Source organism: Spermophilus citellus (genome assembly GCF_964194105.1).
Source record: "Spermophilus citellus genome assembly, chromosome: 6".
Classification (NCBI taxonomy): domain Eukaryota; kingdom Metazoa; phylum Chordata; class Mammalia; order Rodentia; family Sciuridae; genus Spermophilus; species Spermophilus citellus.
This window is the reverse complement of record NC_138187.1, coordinates 164,429,421-164,455,525: the sequence shown is the minus strand read 5'-3', so window position 1 is coordinate 164,455,525 and position 26,105 is coordinate 164,429,421. Positions and strand designations below refer to the sequence as shown.

General features: G+C 59.2%; 1 long non-coding RNA gene across 1 annotated transcript in view; it reads left to right on the top strand.

Moving 5' to 3' along the window:
- The first annotated feature begins 4,908 nt into the window (after positions 1-4,908).
- Positions 4,909-26,105, top strand: part of LOC308651449 — a 103,227-nt gene continuing 82,030 nt past the window's right edge. The window contains exon 1 of the long non-coding RNA XR_014022555.1: positions 4,909-5,002. This is a non-coding gene — a long non-coding RNA (uncharacterized lncRNA). The remainder of the gene's footprint in view (positions 5,003-26,105) is intronic.

Here is a 26,105-nt window from a genome sequence, read left to right as displayed (position 1 = left end):
GCAGCACCCACATTTCCCTCAGCTAGTTCCCTGCTCACCCCGAGTCCCCGTGCAGGTGGCTGTGTCCTCGGGGAAGGACGGCCCTTCTGCTCTCTGCCCAGTGGCTGTCTCCGCCGGGTGTAGGCGAGGAGAGTGGAGCCTTGGCAGCTGCTTGAGGAGGCCAGGGGCTGATCTGCCCACGTGGAAGGACGTGGGACAGCAGGCTTGGCCCATTGACCACCTCTGTGTGGGGCCTGCTTGGTTTTATTTGGTTCCAGAATGGAGACCGCGGGTGGGCAGGGAGGGGGAGTCTATTGTCTGCTCGGCCAGTGGGGCTCTTTTTGTTTTTATTCATTTCACAAATTGAAACTGAAGATTGTAAAGTCTATTCCAGGACCTCCCCACGGCTGTTGATGGCTCTTTCTGAAAGACACCCGTAAGTCAGACTTTCTAAAGGTGGGGTGCGGGAGGCCCCGCCTGGGGTCCATTGTGTGTCCACCTCGGAGCACAGGGAGGACTTCGCCTGCTGCTGTGGCTCCCACGCCTGCCTCCAGAGGTGCTCCTCAGCTCTGGCCTGCCCGCCCAGCCAGCCAGGGGACTGCCAGGAGGACAGCAGGAGGGACGTGGTGGCACTGTCCTGGCAGCCCTTGGCAACCCCTGCAGACCCACCCGCCATGGACCCCCGAATCCCGGCCTCGGGGTTCCCCCACTGCGAGAACTACCCCAGGGGCTGGAGTCGGCCTGCTTCCCTGGGGAGGGGCTGGACGGGCGAGGCTGGCGCAGGCCTGGCCGGGTGTGCTGTGTGTCCTCCGCCGTCCCTTCCGAGCTCTGTGCTGGTCCTCGGGCTCTTCACAACACGCGTCAATAGAAGGCATTTCCTTAGCGGTGAGCCCTCTGAGCCTCAGCTCCTGGTCCCCCGTGGCAGGCCCCTGCTGCAGCCCCTGATGCTCGGGAACTCGTGTCCATGCCCGCCAGCCGAAGGCCGCTGTGCATCCCCCTCCTCGGTCGCCCTCCCGCTGCCCTCAGTCCCCTCAGGACACACACCCAAGTCCTTTTCCTCCCCCTGGGCTCACCTTCTCCTGTGTCCCCACAGCTCTGGCACACGACCCACTCGCCCCTCAGACTGTACCTCTCCCGCCACCAGGCTGTGGGTGGCACACCCTGTAACACACACCGTGGCGCCCGGCAGCCGTGCTCAGGATCACCCCGGAGGGCAGTGTGGCCTCTCTAGTGGACGCCTGGCGTGGCTTCCTGAGCGGCAGATTTGAAGTGCCGCCCAGCGCTGTCCCTCTGCTCCACCGCCCTGCTTGAAGCAGCATGCTGTGTTTGCACCACCGGGAAAATGTCACTGGAGAAGGAGGCAGAGTTTCAGGTGGCGCATCTGGCTGCCATCTTGGCGGGAGGGAACGAGGACCAAGCTCCGCTGGTGACAGGGCTGGGCCTCAGGCTGGACGCCTTGCTCTAGGGCATCCTGTGCAGGGGTCCCAGCCAGGGCTCTGGGGGCTGCTCCCCAGGGGCTCAGCTCCCCAGGCTCACCCGCCTGTGCTTCTTACCCTGGGTGCTGGGTCCCCTGTTCTGTGTGGGGGTGGCACCCTGCTTCCTCCACCATAGATCTCAAACCCAGCCACTTTCCAGCCTCTCCCCGGCTTTCCACATCATCAGAGGAAGCGCTGTCACAGCCGCTGGCCGGGCCCTGCCTCCCTGCCCTTTCAGCCTGTCTCCCTGAGTCAGCCACATGGCCAGTAAACGCCAGCCAGGCGGATTAGAGCTGACCGATGCAGGTCCTCCTTACTTTCTTTAACAGGGAGGGGCAGGCACGGCCCTTCTCTCACACGGTCCCCATCCCTGTGCCACCCTAGTGTCAGGCTGACCGCAGCTCCCGGGAGCACAGACTGCGCCTGGAGGAGGGCTTCCCATGAGGTTGGAGCAGCCCCGGCAAGGCCCCTGGTCACCCTCGTCCAGGGTGTGACACCAGCTGACTGCCTGGGTTTCTCTGGAGTGGATTCTGCCCTGTGATGCGTTTCCAGGCACCCGACGGCTGCTTCCTGCCCCACCCTGGAAGACAGAGACTCACAGACCTGTCTCTCCCTTTGCCTCGGAGTGTTCAGATTTGCTGTCCTTTGGAGAAATGTCACAGAGTTAAGACGTGAGGCTGTGTTGGGGTGCGAGGTCCCGGAATCCAGCGCCTGGGTTTTCCACTGCGGCTGCCACCCATGGCCGCACACCTGGAGGCTTAAACTACACATGCCCCCCTGACGTCCTGGAGACGTGAACTCCACAGTGGGCCAGGGGCCAGCGGCCAGCACCCTGGCTCAGCAGGGCCGTCTCTCCCTTTTCCTGGGCAGCTTCTAGAGGTCGCCTGCTCCACTCCAAGGCACGTGATTTGACCTCTGCTTCCCGCGACTCCTCTCACTGGCGATTCTTCTTCCTCTGGACAAGGACCCTGGTGATGGCAGCAAGCCTAGGGTACTCTGCCATCTCGAGATCTTCGGTCACATCAGTGATGTCCCGTGTGCACATTCTAACAGGCGAGGTGCCCAGGAGTCGTATTCCAGGCCTCAGGCTGGGGGCTTTGGGGAGGAGGGGCGCCATCTGACCTGCGGTGCAGGGGCTCCTCCTGCAGGGGTGACCGCCTGGGCCTCTCGGTGCTGCGTCACTGGTTGGTTGGCTCATGGTAGGCGCTCCGCACCCGCCAGCTGCAGGTTATTATTGGCTCCCGTCACTGCCCTCAGCGCTGCTCTCACCAGTCAGCCATTCAGGAAAGACCGGGAGTTGATCAGCAATGGAACAGGCACCGGGCAGAGGGACTGAGAAGGCTGAGAACACGGGAGTCATCCCGGGCAGGACGGGTCCAAGTGGGGTGCTGCCTCGAGCAGGCTCAGGGTGACCCGGGTGGGGAGTCGTGTGCAGAGGTGTGTGCCCGGGTGGGGAGAGTCGTGTGCAGAGGTGTACGCGTGCCACCGAGTGGGGTGGTGGGAGACCACCCGAGAGGAGCATCGTTTGCCTACCAGTTGGGCCTGCTGTGTGAAGTCCCCCTGGTCCTTTAGATGGCGATGTCCCTCTCAAATGGCCCCACTTTGCCCCACCCTTCTGCAGCACCATTCACAGACCTGCTCTTCTTGAAGCCCAGCTCAGCCACCACGCCCCCAAGAGCCCTTTATTAGTCAAGGAGCCATCACGGTCATTTCCTCCCCTTCAAGCACCAGGGACGCTCAGTCCCAAGTCCCTGGGGTGCGCGCCTCCACCTAGTTTTCCTAATTAGGTCCTGAAACACCTGTCCCACCCTGCCCTGCTGCTCCCAGAGGTGAGTACCCCTCACGGGACCTCCCTCCCCTGTGTCAAGTCCGGCTCCTTTTCCTGTCCCCCAAGGCTGCCGATCTCTGTGTCCCACCAGCCGGGGAACAGGGTCTTGGTGGTCAGGCTTAAGAACACCAGGTAAATTGTGCGCGGGGGACAGGGCACAGTGGCAGAGTGAGCAGCCAGAACAGCCCCCCTCTGGGCATTCCAGTCTCTACCTCAGGAGCGGCATGACCTTGGGGGATGGCCCTGTCTTTGGTCTTCACCCTCCTGGCCGTAAAGCGAGGGCACCGTGCCAGACGGCCAGAGTTTCCTCCGAGCTCACGCAGCCTGCCTCTGTTTTAAGCCCACTGGGCGCCAAGGCCGCGTCCTCAGGCCTGTGTTGGGCCCTCTTCCCCCGTGGAGGTGGGAGAGGTCGGAGCTCTTTCACAGACGTGTTCTGCTAGCCCAGGCCCTCTGCAGAGGACGGTCACTGGTCACGGAGCAGTTTGTTGGAGGCATTGGCAGGAACTAGCAGGCGCGGTGGGTCAGGACGTGGCCTGCGGACCCGCTCTCAGGGCTGCGCTCGCCCTGAGCGGAGCACTGGCCGCGGACAGGCTGGGTCAGTGTTGTGTGGGGGCTGCTGAGTGCCCGAGAGACGTGACGGCTGTGTCCTTTTGTTGTGAGTCACTGTGAGACTTCCCCACCAAGGGACCTTTAACAGGGCAGAGGGACAGCTGTCCACGTGGTCTACACCATACTGAAGCGAGGGAAATGTGGACCAGGAGGGGCCGGGTGCCTCGGGCTGGAGAGGAAGGTGGGCTCCGAGCAGCGCGGCGGGCTGTGTTCGGACCCCGGAGGGTGGACAAGGCCACCGGCAGGATGGACGGCTACAGGGCTTGCGTGGGGGTGGGGGTGAGATGAGATCCCAGAAGAGGGACAAGTTCAGGCAGCAGATGGTGACAGATTTTGCCTAGATGGTAACATCCCACACAATGTGAGGCAGAATTATAAAAACAGATCAGGTTCTGCTTGTCTGGCACTTGGAAAGACGGTGGACTTAATCTGCTACCCACGAGGACACCTTGGTTTCCTAGAGGGGAGGAAGGCCTGCACCGCGTTCTGAGATGGATCAGGAGCCCTGCAGAAGGGAAAGGAGGGCTGCAGGTGTCCCATCCCCAGTGTCCTGGGAAGTCAGCAGCAGGGGCACCAGGCTCCTGCCTCAGGTTCTGGGCCCAGGGCCTGGGCCATGGCTGCCCAGAGGCGTCGCAAAAAGTTCTTCTCCCCAAACCACGCAGTTGCCAAGTGCTGTGTGCATCTGGTTCAAGAAAGAGCCACAGGAGATGTTTGTTCTGGATTCCCTCCAGGGGGACAGGAACAGGCCCTAAAATACTTAAATGGTAGTGGGGGGGGGCTAGAGAGTTCAGAGGTGCTCAGCTGAGCAGTGTATGTGGCTGCTTGAAATATTTCTGGAAGGGCTGGGGATGTGGCTCAAGCAGTAGCGTGCTCGCCTGGCATGCGTACGGCCCGGGTTCGATCCTCAGCACCACATACCAACAAAGATGTTGTGTCCGCCAAAAGCTAAAATAAATAAATAAATAAATAAATTCTCTCTCTCTCTCTCTCTCTCTCTCTCTCTAAAAAAGATTTAAAAAGAAAGAAATATTTCTGGAAGCATTCAAAGGAGGCCATTCTGGTTCTTTGGTGCCTGTTTGCTGAGGGTCTGGTGGAGACTCTGGACGTGGGGGTAAGTGACCTTCACACTGATTAAAGTCAAAATAAAGCAGCCACAGGCCCGAACTATGCTGAGCAGGGCACCGTCCTGGGACTGACATGTGCTTATGCCGCTGCTGGTCACGGACACAGAGAGGCGAGGACAGAGGTGGACAGAGGGCGCTTGGGGCTGGGAAGGAGGAAGCCAGTGCCCGTCCCCCGGCCTCCCAGGCCCGGTCATGCCTCTTCGTCTCTGGACTCTGCAGGGCTGGAGATGAAGGCCCAGGGCGGGCCTGCGCTGGCTGCCCTGGTGGAGACGGAGGGTAACATCGTGCTGGATGCAGGAGAGGGGTCACAGTGGAAGAGACGGATGAAGTGTCCCTTCCACTACGGTCCCTGTGGGGAAGTTCCTTCCCGGCTCCTCTTGAACCTGGCTCTGAGGTACAGTGGAAGCCATCCTGTGCAGGCAGGCCAGGCAGGGTCCTGGGGACATGCTTCTTGGTCACTCAAGTTGAGATGCCCTGGCCTGAATTCCCTGGGGAAAACGTGGGGCTCTCGGTCTGTGGGAGTCCAAGGTGCCATCCAGGGCAGCGAGAGGGAGCCCAGGCAGGAGCGCAGGACAGCAAGCGAAGGGGACGACGTGGCCGCAGTAGAACCAAAGGTCACACTGCTGCTCCGAGGAAGGGCAGGGCTCTGGGGCTTCACGGGAAGGAAGCTGTAGGTAGCGGTGATGGGAGGAAGAGAGAACAACGGACCACATTCCCCTGGGCTCAGCCCCTTGGGGCCTCCGGGTTCTGTGACCCAGACCCTCTGGGCAGCTGCCGGGGAGGCAGTGCTGTGGTGTAGATGGGGGCAGGAGCCGCCCTGCAGCAGAAGCCTTGGGGGGCACCCAGTGTGCACTGGGCCTGGGGGCGGGGGTGCAGTGGTCCCCACAGTTCGGGAGGGGGGAGGCAGGACAAGCAGTGCCTGCCTGGGCCTGTGGCACTGGAGCCCAGAGGCGGGGGCAGCTGCGGCCGGCCCAGAAGTCTGTGCCTGTGGAGCACTTACCATGGGGCGGGCCTCTGCCAGGAAGGCAGTACCCAGGTCAATGAGCAGCCCTCCTCTGTGGCCTCCAGGAACGCGGAGCAACATCAATAACACCAAGAGGTAACCTGAGCCAAGACTGGGTCCTGCACACTAAATGTGAGCTTAGGGGGCCCAGGGAGGAAGGGGCAGGAGCACAGAGGCTGCTGGGGGGCTAGCTGGCCCCTTGCCTAGGCTGTGAGGTCCTAGGCAGAGGGGCCGTGTCAAGCCCTGACACTGAGCCTGACACCTGGCCCACAGTAGGCACTCTGCTAATGGAGTGGCAGGGGCAGAGAGTCTCCCAGGAAGGCCCCTGTGCCCTCTGGCAGGGTGAGTAACTCCATGCAGTGGACGGCGGGAAGGGAGGCCGCCCGGGTCTGCTGGCTGCTGGCGTGGCGCTGTGATTTACAGGATCGCGCAGCCCCGCTTTCAGATGTTCATCACCGTTTACTGCTCTGCTCCTAATAAAAACCGTGTCATAATGATGAATGGGGCAGCCAGGGGACGTGGGCGCCATGTTTAAAGAGCCTCGGTGCTCCACAGAGTGCCCAGTCCTGCCTGAGGAGTAGATGGCCCCAGATTTATTTTTTAAATCTGACTTTATTGTCGATGTGACTGAAATCCCAGAGAGGCAGTCGGGAGGACTGCAGGCCCGACGGGAGCTGTCCAGGGTGCTGGGCGGAGAGTGCAGTGGTCCCTAGGCCAGCCGACCTCCTTCCACGTGGTGACCGGTGCTCCGCAAGCTGTGACCAGGAGGACACTGGAGGCCTCCTCGAGGGAAGGTTTCCTCAGGTTTCAGGACAGCAAAGTGCCACAATCCCCGGTGCCCGCTGCGTGGCTGGAGTGGGGTGGGAGCCGGGCAGAGCCGCCCTCCTGCTGCAGTGCAGGATGCTTCCGGCAGCTTCCTTCCGCAGATCCGGAGGCACCCTGTGTCGGCCCCCTCTGGCCTCCGCTGCTCCTTCCTCCTCCTCTTGTGCCCTCTCCTCCTTCCTTCCCACTGTGACAAGCTTCCCGCCTGCCCCAGGGGGAGGCTGAGATGTGAGGAGGCCTGGCTGCAGGGCCTGGCTGCAGGGGGCTGCTGTTGCTCAGGTGAGAGGAACAGTCATCCACAGGCAGGTGAGAAGCCTCAGTGTGACCGCAGCCGGGCAGAGGCCAGTCTGGGCTTGCCAACCTCGGATTCAGCAGACTGAGGCAGCTGGTGAGCCGCCTGTTGTCCACGACGCTGCTGCTTCCAGAGCAATGAGGGGGTGTAGAGAGGCGTCAGTCACCGGGTGTGAGGCACGCGGCCTCTGTGCCTTGGACCAAGGGCCTCATTTGGGAACAGAGGAGGTGTGCTTGTTCTGAGGCTGCCACAGTGAACAGCAGCTCCGTGCTTCGGGGGCACGACTCCGCGGTCCAGGGGGGTCTCAGCATCCTCAGCATAGGTGAGTCTTGGGAGTCCAGAGAGACCAGTCCTGGTCAGTCATGCCTCACTGTGCAGCAGTGACCTCCAGGCTGGCTTGGCACACTGCCTGAAGGGGCAAGGCCCCAGCGTTCCTCAGCTCCAGGGCCCGGGTCTTGAGGCAAAGGCTGGGAGGTGGTGAGAGAAACTGGGAAGACCCCCCCCACACACACCCTTAAAACACCATTCCACAGTTCAACCAGTCGCAGATGCCGCTGGGTAAAAGTTTCTTACTTGGAAATTTAAATGTCCCCTGGACGGGCTGAGACTCCGCAGGAATGCAGGGCTGCTGAGCAGAGACCCCGGGCCTCTTCCCAGAGGGCTTGGCCGGGGCGAAGTGACTGCCAGCCACACTGCTGTCCTCTGGCAGCAAGACTCTTTTCAAGTCATGCCTCACGTCGGGGATCTGACAGGACCGCACCTATGGAGCAGGGTTTCTCCACCTCAGCCCCAGTCCCCTCTTTCCTTCCCGCCTCCCACCTTCCACCCCGTCCTGTCCTCTACTGGTCTTCTGGCCATCCACTGGTGCTTCATGGAGGGACATCAAGGTGAAGTCCCCTTGGATACTTATCTATGTGCAGTGACCAAATCCTGCCACACACCAAGGCTCCCGAGAGGCTGCTGACCTCCAGGCCCTGCCCTGATCCCCACGGTGGCCCAAGTCTCCACGGCTCTGGGACGCCCAGGGCAGAAGGCTGGTGGCCTCTGGCTTCCTCGACACGGTTTAAGAGCAGAGGCTTTGGAGTCACACTCGGCTTCCCCACTTCTGCGTCTGTCAGCCAAGAAGAACGGTGCCCCCCACATGTTGTGAGAGTCAGGGAGGCAGCGTAGATGCTGTGCCTGGCACACAGTAGGCCCACAGCGAGGGTTAGTGTCTCAGGAGGAAAAGCCACCCGACTCCACCACAGGGACAGTGCTCTTCAAGCCGACGCTTCTTGTTTCTGTTTCTGTCTCATCGGATGGTCCAGAACTTGATGACCGGGTGACAGACAATGATGGAGTGGAGGCGTCCCTGTTCTAGGCCTCCTGGCTGGGCAGCCAAGAACGTCATCCGAGGGAAATGGGTCACTATGAGCTGAGAACCGCTCCTCCGTTCTCGCCGCTGAAGTGGCTGTGTTTGGGAACGCACAGATCTTATTAAATGCCCTTTGCCTGCCCCATCGAGATGATCTGATGTCACCTCCAAGGTGTGACAGTTACACCCACAGGTTCTTGGCCTTGGTCTGGTGTGGGAGGCTGTGTCACTGAATGACTAGCATTCTCCTTCCTGTGACTGGAAGAGGCTCTGTTGGTCACTTTCGTAGTGCCCTGGTCACTTTCGTAGTGGCCTGGATGCTGTCCCAATCCTGAAGTAGCAGAATGTGTCCTCATGCGTAGGCGTACCTTCCTGCAGCCCCAGGGGTCGAATTACTCTCTTCCTTTGTGATATTACCCCTTTGCCCTGTTTGGGATAGATGTTCCATGGAAACCCCTTTTGTGTCCCCTTCTCTTTCTCTGCCCTTGGATGTGGCCTTCCTAGATGTCAGTCAACCTGCTGACAGCAGACGTCACAAGCTGGACTCAACCCCCTGACCTGAGGCCTGGCCTCTTTGAATGGCTTCTCTTCAATATAAGGGTTCAGCACACCTCGCTTGCTCTCCTCTGTGGACCCTAAGGTCAGAGGAGCCGTCACAGCACCCCCAAAGGAAAAGGCATCCTCTGTCTCATGTGGTTATTCCACACAGCCCAGTCCCCTGGAGTGACCCTGAGTGTTTCTGTCGTGAGGAACGCGACGGTCTGCTCTGTATTCACGGCAAACATCAGGCTGGTGAGGGTCTCCGTGCACTGAATCGTAATCGTTGAAGGTGTCTTCCCGTGGCCATCTTTCAGTCTAAACTGCATGGCCGCCAGGATGGTCTTCTGGAACACAAGTCAGGTCCCTGTCCTCCCTCACCCTCTGCAGTGGTCACCACGGTAAGGGGAGCAAGTCAAAGGCAGCTCCCCAGGGCCACGCGTCCTGGCTCCCGCGGGCTGTCCTCCCGGCTGGCCTTGCCCGGGCGGCGGTGCTGGTGTGGATAGGCCGCCTGGCTGGCCTGCAGGGGGCGTCTCCCAGGCCTTTCCTGGGTCCCTTCCTGCTCATTCACCTGACTCTGCTGCCACCTTCCCGGGAGGCTGTCCTGCTCTTTCCCGGGGGGCAGCCTCCGATGCCTCCTTCCCGTGGCCCTGTGCCTCCTGGCTCCAGGCTCTCAAGCTGCTTCCTGTTTCCCTGAGGTGCCAGTGTCCCCCCTGAGGGTGTGCATTCTAGAACGCTCTGCTCCTGAGGACTCCCACCAGGCCACACGCCTGTGAGAAGGCTCTCCAGTCGCTTGGCCTGCTGCAGGCCCCACCTTTCCATGTTTGCTCCTCTGTCTGGCTGGCTTTCCCATCACCTCTCATCCTCTTCTGTGCCTGGGGTCGGCCCACTTGGCACAGGACCCTCAGTGGAATGGGGACCTCTCCTTGTGCAGGGAGCCCCGTCCCATCAAGAAGACAGCCACCAGCCCCTGCAGACCTCCTGGAGCTGCTGGGAGATGGGCTGTGCGGCTTCATCTTGGCCTAGAAGCTTGTCTTTATTCTTCAGAGGGGAGAGGGTGGAGTGGGAGGTTGGATCCATCTATGATGTTTGCAGAAGCGTGGGGAGGCGCGAGCAGGCCACAGGGTCCACTGTCCAACAGGGAGGCCAATGTCTGACTTAAATCTCTCATCCTCCAGCCGTGTCTGGAGCCACAGAAGGGGGCCTGGTCCTGGTAGCCCACCTTCCTGGGCCTGAGTGGCCTGACGAGTGCCCCACTGTGCGATTTAGCTCAGGTTGGAGATCCCTGCTGTGGTAGGCAGAAACACATTGCGTGGCATCTGCAGCGGATTGTTTCCAGGACATTCCATGAATGGAAAAATCCAAGGACGCCTGTCTGCTATGTAGGATGGCCAGATGTTGGCACGTGGCCTATGTGTGTCCTCCTGTAGACTTAAGCCATCTCTTGGTGACTTGTGATGCCAGGGGCCATGTAAATGCTGTGGAGGTCGTGGTTAGACTTTGGAGTTTAGGGACTTTGTCCCTGTTCAGCACGGATACACCCCACCCCCATTTCTATCGGTGGCTGGTTGGCCCCACGGATGGGAAACAGCGCGAAGGGCCGACTATGGATACGCCCCTTTCTCTTCTTCCATCCTTGTGAGTATTGTATCTTCTTCTTTTCTCTCAAAAACATCCTAGCACTCACCTGTGGTCCTGTAGTCCTGGGGACAAGGGAAAGAAGCAGGGGCAGCAGTTGCCCAGGCTACCGACTCCATCTGCACGGGAGACTCCTGGCCTCCTGTTTCCCAGGATCCTGAGCCTGGTGACCAGGTATCCTCCTTGTCTTTGGAAGCTCAGGGCACTTCTTCATGTGTCATGGAGCAGGGATGGATCCATCTCAGCTGAAGGACGCACGCTGTTGGATCTCTGATGACGTCATGGAAATGTGTGTGGCTCCTGACTGCCGAGCTTTGGGACCTAGGAGCTGCTACCTACTGCGTATGATCTTGTGCGTGCTGCTTTCATATAGTGTCTCAACTTAGGGTCCTGGTTTTTTTTAACATGATAAAGGAGATAATAAACCTCTACCTCATAGACTCATAGGGAGAATTGTCCAAAAACTGATTTGTTCAGTGCCCGTCTTTCCCCTCCTCCCAGATCTCCAAGCGGGCTCAGTTGATTTATCCTGGATAATCAGCCTCGGCCAGGGGGCCTCCCTCGCTCCTCATCAGGCGTAATTACCCAAGTGAAGTCACCCACAGGGAGGGAGGTGCATCTGCTCTGAGGCCTCCCGCTCGGGCCTCCCTCCCCACTGAGCCGGAGCAGATGTGGGGGTCCAGGCTCGGCTTCTGAGGCTGCTGTTCGCAGCTGAATTTCTAGAATCCCTGCCAACAGCCCCATTGGGAGGCAGATGGCTCCTATGTGCAGGGAGCCCGTTCCATCTCCCGCCCACCCCCCAACCTCAACAGATGCTGGGACTTTCTGCACTGTGGCTGTGTAGAACAGGGGAGGGTGGAGGGCAGGTGTGCGTGGGGACGCAGCAGAGGGGTCTCAGGGCCCCAGGACAAGGTGCGGAGCGTGTAGAGAACGGGAGTCGGGTGTCTGGGGTTGGAAGCCAGTGTTCCTGTTCATGCACCTGGAGTTGTAGGCGCCCTGCTCCCTACCTCTGGGGCTCAGAGTCCTTCCACCTGGATGAACTCCTCGGCTCCTCCTACTCTGAAGGCCCATGATTCTCTTGCCAGATCTCTGGGTCTCTCAACCACAGCGCAGTGTTTCGGATCCTCTACGAGATGTCGGATGGTAGAGACTCAGGTTGTCACAGAGACTCATTTTTATCTTCCTAGGGGCCTTTCTTAATAGCATTTTCAAACATAGACGTTGGAATTTATTTTTAAGTTTTTAATTGACACCACAGTCGTGACTATTTGTGGGCTGTGATGTGATCGCTCTCATATCCTTATCCGTATCTAGGACAGCGATCTGCTGAGGGCACCTGGTGTGTCCATCACCTCAAACAGCTTCATTCCTTTGTGTCGTGAACATTCAAAATCCTCTCTACTGCCTGTTCTGAGTCGCACAACCACACGTTGACATCGTGCCGCCATGCTCTGCTAGGGAGCACCGGGGTCTCCTGTCCGTCTGCACCCCTCCGCCCACAGACCCTCCCCGGCCATCCCTCTTCCCCAGCAAGAGAGTTCCTGATGTTGGGGTTTCCCACTGTGCAGGGACTCGGGGAGACTGTGTGACCAGGGCTGGGGGGTGTGGTGACCTGATCAGTGGATTAATGGGGTTGTACCTGTAGGCAGGTGGCATGTGGCTAGAGGAGGGAGGTCACATGACCAAGTGGTTCATGGAAACTGCTTTAAGTGGTATCCCCTCCCGCGCAAAGGATATCCCTGGATTGCACATGGAAGATGAGCGTGGAGTGTGGGTCCCAAAGAAGGCCTCATCTGCTGGGGACAGGCAGATCAATGACCAGGTGTTCTAGAACATTCTCCAAGATGAACACCCATGAGAGGATCAGGATCCACTTCTAACTCACATCTCTGTCGTCCAGGGGGGTGTCCTGGAGGAGGAGCTGCCGGCTGGGTCTGGAAGGTGGTAGGAAGGCTGGGGGAGGCCCGGCTCGAAGGGTCTGCTTGTCAGATGCGGCCACGTGGCTGGAAACGGGGCCTGAGGGACTGAGGTAAGAATCATGGAAGAAAGGCCTAGAGGAGCGGAGCTCTGGTCCTGGGTGGTGGTCGGGCAGTGCAGAGGCTCTAGCTCAGGGCAGGGGTGGTCAGCAGCTGGCCGCAGTGGGCCGCAGAGCAAGTCCAGCACCACAGAGGCGGAAACCAGCATGGCAGGTCTACCTGGGCCCGATCCCTGCTGACCGTCCTCCTCTGGTGGTCAGAGGGAGGGGACATGGAAGTGTGTAGCTCGGGACTTGTCATGGCACTCACTGCGGGCAGGGAGGGGCAGAGGGTCCTGCGTGTGCCTGAGGCAGAGACCGGACGGCTGGTGAGGAAGCCTGGATCACCCCGACCTGGCTGTGCCCGTAGGTTCTGCCCGGGCAGCACTGTGACCCCCGGCTTCCTGGCACCTGCTCCACACGCCCACAGGGCCTCCTTCCAGAGGGAAAGGGCCTCTGCCCACTGGTCTCCTGAGCACAAGCCCTGGCCCCAGGGCAGCCCAGGGTGGGACTGTCGGTGCATTCCTCTCCCTCCCTCGGGGGCCGCTGACTGAATGCCCCAGCAGGGTTTGCTGGGCAGACAGAAGCGTCTGTTTCTGAAGGATGGACTGGAGCCTGGGGAGGTCTGCCGCTGAGTGTCCAGTTAACTTGGGAAGAGGAGTGGTTTCTTCCTGGGGAGCGTTTGTGTGGTCATCCCTGGTGTTCAGTGTTGATGACTGCAAAGAAAGCACAGCGCTGTGTCCCGGGAGAGACCTGGCTCCTCTTGACGCTCTCCCCGAGGGCCTAGGCTCGGCTTCCCCGCACATGAGGCACTGGGGCTGCTGCAGTCTGGTTGGTGTCTGGAAGCCTGGCCTTTGTCCTGCCCCTGAGCCTGCTGGCTTCTGCTCCAGAGAGACCCGTGGGGGGCCTTGGCCAGGACAGCCCAGGGGAGCAGAGTGCCGTGAAACCTGGGGTGCTTCTGGTGGCCCCAAGCCCGACGGGATCAGAGGCCCCATGTGGGTAGCTGTTTCCTGGCTCCCCCAGGGCAGGCAGAGCTGCCCAGCAGGGCCAGATGGGGCAGGGCATGATCCCCTCCCGTCGCACGCGGAGGGTGGGTGGCTTCAGCCCAGGCTTGGGCTGCCTGGGCTGCTCCCGGCCATTGTCTGCTTCTTGGAGCCTGGACAGCACTTGGATGGTTGGCACGACCACAGTGTTCCAGAGCTACTCTAAGGAAGCTTCAGGGAGCCCCAAGGCTGTGAGGAGGCTCCCTCTGCTCCTTCCTGACAAGGACCGGCCAGCACAGTCTAGAGCCAGGGTCCAGCCAGGGGGAGGAGTGGACGACTGGGGAAAGGGGAGGGAAGGGGTCCAGGTCAGTGCAGAGGTGAGGTGAGAGGCCCAACCTCCACCCTGAACCACTCTCCAGCACAGGGAGGCCGAGGTGTCCACCCTGATGGAGCAGGAGGAAAGGCAGGGCCCCTGGTGGGCAGTGGGCAGTGGGGGTACAGGGCCAGAGTGTGGGGCTCTGCCCCAGGCTCTCCCTGCTCGTTTCCAGCCATGTAGCCTCGGGCAAGTCACCCGACGTCCTCTCTGCCACTGGTCCACGCATCTTTGGGACATGGCCTTTGGACTAGGCGAGCTCTAAGTTGGGGGTCAGTAGGCTACGACTCTGGAAGGATCAGCAGGGCCCATGACGACCTACTTCTAAGCATGGTGGTACATGATCCTATAGTCCCACTGCCCGGGAGGCTGAGGTTGGAGGGTCAATTGAGCTCAGGAGTTTGAGACCAGCCTGAGCAACATAGTGGGACCCTGTCTCAAAACAGTTATGTCTTTGTGTGTGTGTGTGTGTGTGTGTGTGTGTGTATGTGTGTGTGTGGTGGGGAGAGAGAGAGAGAGAGAGAGAGAGAGAGAGAGAGAGATTGTATGTATGCAGACACCTCTGGAATCCATTTATTGGTTAAAAGTAGGCTTGGGGTTCAATTTCCCTATCTGTAGAGTAAGGATTAAAATGGTACCTTCTTCACACAGTTACTGAGAAGTTTAAATGAGCTCATGCATACAAGGTGCTTAGCACAGTACTGGTCCTGTAGTGAGTGCTCAGATGTAATGGGAGCGAGACTTGGAGGGCAGGTGGATTTCAGTGGAGCTCACGGAGGGGACAGCCTGAGGGGACTTTGCGGAGAGGAGATGGCCTGAGTTGAGTGGTGCCGTTGTGCACGTGAGACAAGTCCTTTGCCCCCGGGTGAGTGAGTGAAGGATCTTCGACTCCTGGTGGTGGATGATGTGTCCTCAAGGTGCTAACCACCGCTCGTTCCTAGGCTGGACGGAGCTGGACCGCACAGGAACAGGTCTGTGTGCTGTGTACGGCTATTTAGAACCTGTCAAAAATGAGAGTGACTCCTTTCCAGAGCAACTCTAAGGCAGCGGGACGGAAGCTCCGGGAGCCCCGAGGCTGTGAGGGGCTCCTCTGCTCCTTCCTGGCCAGCACTGGCCATGGTCAGACCTTGCCTGCCCGTCTCCCACTCCTCCTGTCGTGGGTGTCCTCAAGTGCTTGGACAGCCTGGGCCCCCGAGGGCAGGTCCAGATGGGTGTGCTCACACAGCTGGGCAGGACCGTGGTGGCAGGGGCGTGGCCTCTCATCCCTGTCCCTGGGGCAGAAGTTTGGGGCCTGTGTGGTCAAGTGATAACTCTCGCCTCATTGGGGTTGTCTTTAGGGATGTCAAGACCAAGCCAACTGATTCTGCATGAGGAGGCTCAGGAGGGATTCAGTCACGGATGCATTTCTTCCTTTCCAGAACTTTCTCTGGGCCAGGACCACCTGGTGCTGATTTAATGGACCATAGTTCCGTCTTCTTCCTGAGAGAGGGTAAGAAAGCAGGGTTTGGCAAGGTCGGAGGTTCTGGGTCTTCCTGAAGTCCTGCCACTTTGGGAGGCTGGTCAGTTGAGCAGAGGCCGAGGGTGGCTCTGGGTGGCTCAGGGCCAGCTCAGGCTGGGGAGGAGCTGAGCTACTGATGGGCGGCTGGCCTGGCTGGGCTGTGTCTGGGTGGCTGGGAGGGTGTCCCTGCCTCAGCAGGGGACCTGCGCCCGAGCCGTCGTGTTCCCTGGCCCTTGCTGAGCACCAGCCTTTAGCGGGGTTTGTCAGTGTGCTCTGTGCCGGTGACAGGCATGGCCCTCACTGGGCCCCCGGGGCTCACACTTCAGTGGAAAAGTAAGCAAGGTGCTCAGTAAAAGACATGGGACGTGGGGGGCCGTGTCCTGCCCCTCCCCAGCTGCCGCACTCTCCTCCCCCGGGTGACCCTCACACCTCGGCTCCTTGGAGAAAGTCGGAGCCCTCAGATGTGAACAGGGGTTTCCTGCCACTGACTCTGAAGACCTGAATCCACCCCCTGCCATCCCCAGGTGACAAGAGGACACGTTCCTCCTTCCGTTCAAGCCCATCTCTGGTCACCCCTTCCTCTCCAGGATCTCACCGCGTTGAAGGTTGTTTCTCCAGCACAGTCGGCCCTCCTGTCCTGGGGGTCTTCCCCATACAGCACCAGAACTCTGGAATCTCCAAACCCAGAGAGCTCCTGTGGGGGCCCCACCTCTGTCCAGGCCTGGTTCTCTCTGCCACCTCACTCCTGACCTCTGCCTCCCGCAGCCAGCCACTCGCCCTCCTCTGCGCTCGTCAGGTTGTGCTGGCCTCTGGCCATATCTTGCACGCTGGATTGTTTTTTAAAATTCTTTGGTAGCAGGGACTGAACCCAGGGGTGCTTAACCACTGAGGCACATCCCCAGCCCTATTTCTTTTTTTAATTTTGAGACAGGGTCTTGCTAAATTGCTTAGGACCTCCCTAAGTTGCTGAGACTGATCTCCGACTTGTGATCCTCCTGCCTCAGCCTCCCTGGTGGCTGGGATTTTAGGTGAGCACCTCGGGCCCAGCTGGAATCCGTTCTGAAGCCCTGTTTGGCACACCACTTCCTCCTCTCTGATATTGCCTGTTCCCTGCATGTCTGTTTGATGGCTCTGCCTGTTCCACTTGACTCTCAAAGCCAGTGTGTCTTAGGACTGGCCTGGAACCCTCTCCAAACCTCTCTCCAAGTTCTCTCCTCAAATAGACTTGTCAAAGTCCAGGCTGTTGATGTAGATGGACCCCCAGCCCCTTGGCTCAGAGCTCCCACTAATACTGCAGAACTGCCCGTCACGTACCTTCTCTGCAGGCCCAGACTCTGCATGTAGGATACTGAGCGTCTCTCACCTGCCCTGCTGATCCAGGCCTCTCCACCTCATCTGCCCTCCCACGGTTCCTCAGTGGGTCGCTGGAGTTATCCTAGGTCCCTGCTTCTCCTCTCTCTCCAAAAGGCACCAGGAAACTCTGCGCCTTTCCACCTCCTGGCCGCGGTCAGTCCAGGAAGCCCCGCTGCTGCTCCGGCCCCTCCTGGTGTTGAGTCCTCTCTGGGGACCACACTTCCCGGATCCTGGACCGTCCTGGCATCAGCTCTGTGGGATGGTGACGACTGCTGCCGCCTCTCCTGCATCTCCGTCCGCGTCCTGGGAGACTTGTCCCGCTCGGCTGAGTGGCCTCCTGCGTCCTCGGGGCCTCTTCTCTGTTTTCTGCTTCTCATTTCACTCCACTCTGCTCAGACAGATCCGCACGTGTCCTTCTGATCACTTCATTTTCTCTGAGCCTGATTCTAAGATCCCTGTTTACTCCACCGTGATCTTACTTTTACACTTTACGCTATCAGTGGTCCTGTTCTCCCCCAAACTTGTCCTTTTAATAGTGGAGACCTAAGGCCACCTGGGGACAGGAGCTGTGGCTTTGTGCTCAGCCAAGGCAGGAAGATGAAACCAAGACTGCCAACTCTGGGAACTCAGAGGGGTTCCCATCCCATGAAGAGAGACCCGGAAGCTCCCCCTCTCCCTGCAGCTCTGGTCTGGAGACGTTTTCAAGTCCCGGTGGCCTTAGGTTTCCACATCTCATACCTGAAGCCACATCTGGTGCCAGGCCCTGGCTCCTCCAGCCTGAGCCTATGTCGAGTGCCCTGTTTGGCTCTGAATCTCCTCTTCTTTTTGGTGCTGGGGTTTGAACCCAAGGACACTGACCACTGACCACATCCCCAGTGCTTTTCACTTTTTATCTTGAGGCGGGGTCTCGGTGCGTTGCTGAGGCTGGCTTTGAACTGGTGATCCTCCTGCGCTGCCTCCCAAGTTGCTGGGCTCACAGGCATGGGCCGCCAACCTGGCTTCTGGATTCCCTCCATGTTTCCAGTGCGGCCGTGTGTGGACGCTCGTCGGTCTGGCTCATCTGGCCCCTGTGAGTTGAGGCCAGGGAGAGGCCTGAATCAGCTCAGGGCCAGAACCCGCCATGTAGACCAGGGCACTGGGGCCCAAGGCCTCAGCCTGGAGGTGTCATTGCAGAGCTGGGTCACTAAGCGTTGCTGGTGAGTCTGGAACAGACCTCACCCTCCTCCCAGTGCAAGTTCTGCTGAGTGTGGACCAGGCAGCTGGACACTCTCACGGGGATGCCATTATTCGTGTCAGACAGGTGCCAGCCCCTGCAGCGACGGGCACGGGCCTGCAGTGAGCTAGGGAGAGGGCTCGCCCTCACTTGCCTGACGCTCTGCGGCAGCTACCATTGTTTATCAAAAGAAACGACGTGGTGCCTGACCCAGGTGGCTCAGCCAGTTGCTCTCGGTTACCTGAGGGTCAAGGTGCTAACCGTGGGGCTTCAGGGAGGAAGAGAGGCGCCCACCTGGGTCATCAGCATGCAGTGTCCAAACCCGGGGCACGCTGAGTTCCTTAGGAATACGCACAGATAAGGAAAAGGGGCAAGAGCGGATCCCTGGGCTGCAGCAGGCACAGAGAGGGCCGTGAGACTCCGGGGTGACTGGCGAGGTCACAGGAGCCCAGAGGGTGGTGTCCCAAAGGCGAGGGAGGAACCAGAGGACTCAAGTGCACTAAACGCTGTGGGTTAAGAAGAGCTTGGGTTGTGACATTGGTCTGACAACACAGAGGTCATTGTGACTTCGGTAGCACCATTTTGGTGGAATGTTGGGTATTTTGTTCTAGTCAGAATGGGTCCCAGAGGAACGGGGGAGAGGGAGCAGAGTCCGTGAGCAGAGGACACTCTTCCAAAGTTCTGCCCTCTGATGGCCACACACGGGACAGAGGTGGGGACTCGAGGGAGGCTCCTCTAACGTGGGGGATGCCGCAGAGCGTCTGCATGATGATGGGAAGGACCCGACAGGCAGGACAGCGTGGGCAGCTCCCCAGCGGGATGTCCTTCATCAAGGGAGGGGACACGTCCCGGACACAAGGAGGGCTGGCCTGAGACGGGAGTACAGCCGGAGCCGTCTGGAGACATTGGCTCATGAGCAAACGAGGGTCAGGGAAGGCTGTGGGTTGTGTCCTGCCAAGGCCCTTCCAAAGGCCACAGTCGGGGCTGGGACGGAGGTGTCCCCGACCCTGTGCTAATGCAGGGACGTTTAGAGGCTGAATGGCTGGTCCATGGGAGCTGTCACCAAGTCAGTCCACCTGGCTGAGATGGACTGGGCGGTGACTGTGGGCAGGTGGGTGTGGCCTCGGTGGCTCTGGCTGCCAGGAGTGGAGCTGTTTCCTCGGCCACGCCTTCCACCATGACCTTTGGCCTCGCCTCGGGCCCAGAGCAGCGGAGCTGGCCGCTGGACTGAAGGTCTGGAGCGCGAGGCCAGGTGAGCCGCCCCTCCTCTACGTTGCTCTGGTCAGCTCTTCTGGTCACAGCGATGAAGAGCTGGCCAGCCACTGATGTGTCCCAGGAGCGCGCCTGTCCCAAGCAGTCACCATGTCCTCCCTGAACGCCTCCCAGACCACATCAGGCTGGTCACTTCTCTTGTGGCAATCAATGAGTTTATCCAGTGGACGAGGGGCAGGGTATCAGGCAGGCGCCAGGCACTGGCTTCAACTTCTGCCAGCTGTGTACGTAGAGAGTTTTACCGACCTACTTACAGAGAAGAGCTGGACGGGGTTCCCTGCGCGGCTGGCCTGCAGCACCTCCGGCTAGTACTGAGATGGCTTCTCTGGCTTCCACTCCATGGTGTGACTTCACTGGTGGAACTTCCCTGGGCACCAGCTCTGTGCCAGGTCCTGGAGATGGATGATGCCTGGGCACTCTGTCTTTTCGGAACTCGGAGCCTCGGAGCCCTGGGAGAGGCAGACCTTGATGCAGGAGTAGGCCAGAGGGGCTCTGAGACCAAGTGGAAGCCAGGGGCTGTGGGAACCCAAGGGACGCAGCTGCAGGACTCTGCGTGACCAAGGAGTACGGCCGGCTATCCACCCGGGAGAGGGGGAGGCGGGCCGGCTTGTGCTTGCTCGGCAGGGAGAATGCCCAAGCCAGCAACTTCAAGGCTAATTAAGTGAAAAATGATGCGATTGATTTGTTTGCTCCCAGCCAAATAGAACTTGGTCAGCAAGGAAAAGCAATGAGTTTAAGATTCTCTGCTCTGAGCCTGCAGGATGGTTCCAGCATCCGCCTCCACCCAGGCGTTGTCCTGTTGAAAGGCAATACCTCTTAAATATTTAAAAACGTGTTTCTCCAACGGGGCGAGGATGTTGCACTGTCTGCATGGTGTGGGGTGGAGGCAGGTGTCGAAAAGGTCCTGGGAAATGGCCTTACCTGTTTAGGTAGCCGGCTCGGTCACGCCCAGGAGGGTGAACTGTAATGGTGACAGTGGCCAGGTCCCCGGAAGGGGCCACTGCCACTGTTCAGGCAAGAGCTGGGGAGGGAGGTGACGAAGAGACGCGTCTGAGAAGTTGATAGGACTCGGGATCCTATTTTATTTTTGGAAAATCTGCAGCACAAAAATTAGACATCACAATGGATGAATGGATAAAGAAAATGTGGTACAGAATATAAAATGAAATTTTATTCAGCCATAAAGAATGAAATGTCACCTACAGGAAAATGGATGGAAATGTTAAGAGAAATAAGCCAAACCTGGAGGGTCAGGGCCTATGCTCTCCTCCTATGTGGAGAGAGGAGAAAGGAACAGAAAGGTGCAGGGAGGGGTCTCATGAAGATCTAAGGGGGTTTGTAGGGGGGTAGGGGAGGGGAACATTGGGAGGGATACTGCCCACTTAGGCTATTACATCATGTGCACGGACAAATGTGTGACAGGGAATCCTGCCTTTACAGATAAGTGTAACGCTCAATAAAAAATATGGAAAAATAGATGTTGACTGTTTCATTACGAGGTTCAGGTATCTGACTCACAGTTTGCTGGATTCAAGCAGTTTTCTACCAAATCCTGCTTTCTAACTTAACTTCAACATCAGTATTTTGGGTGGTGACAATTTGCTAAACTGCTCATGCTTAGTTTTGGGTGAGGAAGTGAAGCCTACGCAGATCTGCCTTGGAAGGCCTGGGTCTCCTCTGCTCTGGGAGCGACGATCCCAGCGGTGCAGTGGACACGCATCCTGCAGGGGCAACATGTGGGAGGCGGAAGAGAGCCCAGGCCTGACTCGGGGAAAGACCTGGTGATCTTGATGGATGGACAGTAGCTCTCTAGATGATTGATCAGTTCACTTCCGTGACCCTGGCCAAGTTACCTGGCTCCCATGCCTCAGTCCCCATCTGAAAAATGTAGTTATTGATATTATTTATCTAATAGGGTTGTTATGAAAACTGATCCCAACACCCACTACCACTCAGAGCTGTGCCCGGGGCGCGGTAGGATGGACACAGCAGTCGTCCTGTGTTTGAGGAAGGGGTGGGTGAATGGAGGGTGCAGCTGGTTTCTATTATGGCTCCCAGGACCAGGCAGAACCCTGGTGAAAAGCAGACAGTCACCAACGTAACTGGGACGTAGATGTGGGAACTCCAGGATGGGTGGAGGACTGGGCTTTGACCTGGGCACTTCCAGGGCGTCCGTGGCCAGGCCAGCTGGTCGCTCTGGCTGCGGGTTCACACAGCTCACTCCTCTCTGCAGTCGTTCCTCACCCGCTGGCCTAAGGCCGCACGTGTCTCATGAACTGGAGGAAATGACAGAACACAGGCCCCTGAGGAGGCTTCTTCCTGGGCTCCCTGGGCTTCCTCTCAACCCTGGGAACTCGTGGGCCCCTTCTGTGACCCAGTCATATGTAGTGGCTTTGTGCTGGGGACTTCCTGGTCCAGCTGAGACCCCGAAGGCCTCCAGAAATGGAATAGGCTGGGACGTGCCAAGGTCGGTCCCTTATCTGTCTGTACCACAGACTGTCCCTGGGCATCCTGCTGGCCCGATCCTTTCTTTTTCTCTCTTTCTTTCTCTCTCGTTCCCTCCCTCTCTCCCTCCCCCTCTCTCACTCCCTCCCTCCCTCCCTCCCTCCCCCCTCCCTTCCTCCCTCCCCCCTCCCTTCCTCCCTCCCCCTCTTCCTCCTCCCTCCCTCCTCTTCCACTGCCTCCCTCCCTCCCTCCCTCTCCCCCTTCCCTCCCTCTCTTCCTCTTCCCTCCCTTCCTCCCTCCCTTTCTCCCCCCTCCCTCCCTCCCTCCCTCTCTCCCCCCTCCCTCCCTCCCTCTCTCCCCCCTCCCTCCCTCCCTCCCTCTCTCCCCCCTCCCTCCCTCTCTTCCTCCTCCCTCCCTCCCTCCCTCTCTCCCCCCTCCCTCTCTCCCCCCTCCCTCCCTCCCTCCCTTCCTCCCTCCTTTCCTTCCCTCTTCCCTCTGTGGTGCTGGGGACTGAACGCAGGGCCTCATGCTAGCAGGTGCTCTGTTCCTGAGTTAAGTCTCCAGCCCTGGTTAGGTTTCTGAACCAAGGATTCCTACTCTTGGGGACATGAGAGGATGAGCGCTGGGGATTCCTCTGTGTCTGAGAGGTCCCAGGCCCTAGTTAGCGCTTCTTTCTTTGCTCCTTGGCCTGCCAGGTCTCCCTGGTGGTGCACGGTTGGCAGGAGGCTTCCCCGAACTCTCTTTGCTGGTCTCTGGCCTGGAGGCACCCGGTGCATCAGAGTCAGGAAACACCCACTCTGTGCTGTGCTCACAGCTCGGTGCTGTGAGGAGTCAAGGAGCTAGCAGTGGTGGAGAGAGTGTGTGAGAACACACGTGTGCAGTCCAGGTCCAGGTGTCTTACACGCGCTTGATTCATCTTCCCAGCGAGTCAGTGCAGTAGAGGTGGCTATGCCCAATTCACTGCCGAGGGGACTGACGCCCGGAGGTGTAAGTGATGCATAGAAGCCCTTCAGCTAGGAAGAGCCCTGGGCCTGGACCGCAGGTGTCTACTCCTGAAGACCCATCTGTGGCCACGCCCATGCCCCACCCCACGTGCTGCGTGCGGGAACTAGGAGCTTGGCCCTTGCTCACAGCAGAGACTTTGTGCTTGTTTTCATGATTCTCACGGGACAAATATTCAGGTGGTAAAACCAGCCAGAAGCTCGATGGTGGACTTCTAGTCTCCAGAACCACGAGAAAATAAATTTCTATTGTTGAAACCACCCTGTCTGCGGTATATCATCGCGCCGGCCCACGCAGACCAACAGACCTTGGTACCAGGAGTAGGGCTAGCTGAGGCCCTCCAGAGCTTGGGGCAGGACTGCCCAGCAGACCTCGTGGTGGGGCCACTCCCTGGGGCGTGGGGGGGCGGGGATGCTGCTGCCCCACCTGGCAGAAGAGGGTTATTCTCAAGAATCGAGATCGAATGGCGTTTGTCCTGCTGGACTCTGAACTTGTGGGACCTGTGGCCCTCCCACTTCCTGCTTCTCCCTGTGGAGTGGAGGGTCTTCCTGTGCCCGTCCCGCCGCTGTGTTCTGGAAGCGCATGGCGTGTCTGGTTTTCACAGTCCACGGCAGAGAGGAGTTTGCCAAGGACGAATCACAGCTGAGCCTCACCCAAACTTGCTTTAGGAGGTACTTAAAGGAGACTCTGGGCTTCAGCATCGCTGGCGGGATCAGTGGATACTTCGGGACTGTTGTTGTGGAATTGAAGCCGTGCACCCGCGGAAAGGCCGTGAGTCTTGGGGGGGTCAGAGAGGATGTGGGGAGCTCCCTCAGAGCTCAGGTTGAAGCCCCCATGCGCTGCTGGTTGGTAGGACCTGTGGGGACGTGAGGGACGTTAAGTGAGCCCTAACTATGGGTCTGAGTCTGACTCGACGGGTGTCCCTGTCAGAAGAGGAAGAGACGCTGGAGCGGTTCCTGCCATGCCATACCAGCTCAGCTCAGGTACCACAGGGAGCCTGGGAGCCACCCTTCCTGATGCCAAGGGTCAGTGCTTGGGTAGGACTCACTCTGCTCCCCAGAAGGGCTCCCGGCCAGACGTGATGGTCCTCCAATGTGTGCATGCTCACCCTCAGACACGCACCGAACCCTGAGGCTTCTAGGTGATTCTCTCACCCTGACTGTTGAGAGGCCGCGTGTCCCCCCACATCTTCTCAGCAGGGGCCATGTGTGCCTTGGAGCCTGACCCCTGTATCCCAACCGTGTCTTATAGGGTGCGGCGGGCACATTCCCTGAGACTAAGCACTTCTCTTGGGAGAGGGTGTGTGAAGGCCAGGGAGCGGGTTCTCTATTCTCCTGGAGGCGTGGCCTGGGGCTTTCTGCAGGAGCAGCGGACACTCAGAACTCCCTGGAAAAGCCCGTGTCCAGGGAAGGCCCAGCATCCCACACTTTCTCCCTCCCCCCACTGGTGAGAACAGAGCAGGCTCGCTTCCCAGTCGGCTGGGATTCTGGCCGTGTAGACGGTGTCAGAGTAGTGTGGTCTGGAAACCACACAGAGATGACACAGGGACTGAGTGCCACTACTCGGGGCAGATGACGGGAAAGACAGACGCCTCCCGGGAGTGTCTGCATGGACTTCTGTTGAGTCCTCCTGGTGTAATGGTCACGGAATGACAAGAGGTGGGCAGCAGGGGGTCATCAGGTCCCAGGTGAGGGTGCTGATGTCTTTGGAGAGGGAAGGGGACTCTGCCAGGGTCGTTTACGTGGACATGGTACACTGCTTGTCCCCTTTAGCAGCCTGACAGCAAGTGAAAATGTAAGGAGGTGGGAGAACGTGGTCAGCAGGACTGTCCACTGGTGAGCTGGCTGCAAACAGGAAGGAGAGTCCAGGAGGAGCCGAGTGGGTGGGTCCCCTGCCCACACAGCGGGGGCCGAGGTGGGCTCGGGTGTGTAAAGCCCTCCGTCAGCCGGCCACGCAGCCAGGGGGCGCCGGAGGTCCAGACGTGCGGAATGCGTCAGCGGTCAGTCAGCGGCAGCGGCCACTTGCAAAAATGATGAGGAAAAAAGAAGGCCAAGCAAAGAAGTCGCCTTGAAGGTTTTTTTTTTATTATTATTAAGAGAGAGAGAGAGAGGAGGGAGAGAGAGAGAGAGAGAGAGAGAGAGAGAGAGAGAGAGAGAGAATTTTTAATATTTATTTTTTAGTTCTCGGCGGACACAACATCTTTGTTGGTACTTGGTGCTGAGGATTGAACCCGGGCCGCACGCATGCCAGGCGAGTGCGCTGCCGCTTGAGCCACATCCCCAGCCCCGCCTTGAAGTTTTTTTGAGGCAAGAAGCTGAGAAGGAGCTGAAGGAGCCCAGAGCTTGGGGCAGATACTGTTGGCCGGCGACAGAGGGCAGTCCTCCTGGCCTCTGCCTGCTCTAATGACTGGGGCCGGGGACAGGCAGAGCCCGACCAGGAGGAACCACGGTCTAAGGCAGGCACGCAGCCGAGCGGTGGTCCTGAGCGAGTCCAACCCAGTGAACTCTTCCAGGGGCCTGGGAGAGGCTGTCGGTGACCACAGAACCGTGTGACCACAGAACGGTGTGACCACACAATGGTGTGACCACAGAACCGTGTGACCACAGAACGTGACTCACCTCCAGAGCAGCGTAGAGAGCGTGGGGACCGCACCGCCTGAGCCCCGAAGGAAAGGCTGAATTCCCAAGACGACATCGCAGGTGACGGAGTTCATGGTGTGTCACTAGGAGCAGGGGGTGGCCCTCAGAGCTGACACGAGGTCCCTAAAATAGGCCAGGCAAGGTGGCCCATGCTGTTTGTGGAGGGGCGGATTGGTAGTGGGACTGAGGACAGAGGCCACGAGGCCCATGATTCTCTGGGGTTGGACCTGCGCATGAGAAGGGACGGGGCCTAGCGGCATCTCTGGAGGAAGCAAGTCTAGTGTGCGTTTCCTGAGTGGCCGGATGGAGCCGGGGTCTTGAGGGGACTCCACTGAGAGTACCCACCTGAATGCGTGGAGACGTGACAGCAGGTGAGTGGACGGGAGGGAGACACCTCTGTTGTCACCAGCAAAGGCCAAACTGGAGGACTTAGTTTAGTGACCAGCCAAACTCCTTGCCTGGACCCCTGGGTGGTCAGCGGCAGGCAGTGTGGACAAGGGTGGGCTGCTGGGGAGTGGAGCAGGCCTCTCCCTCCCCGCAGAGCTGGAGGAGGAGCTGAGACCAGGACACCCCGTTGTCCCCTGCCCATCAGGTCAAGCCCCCTCCTCTCCTGGGCAGGCCAGCAGGGCGTCCCCCCTGCACGGGGACAGCG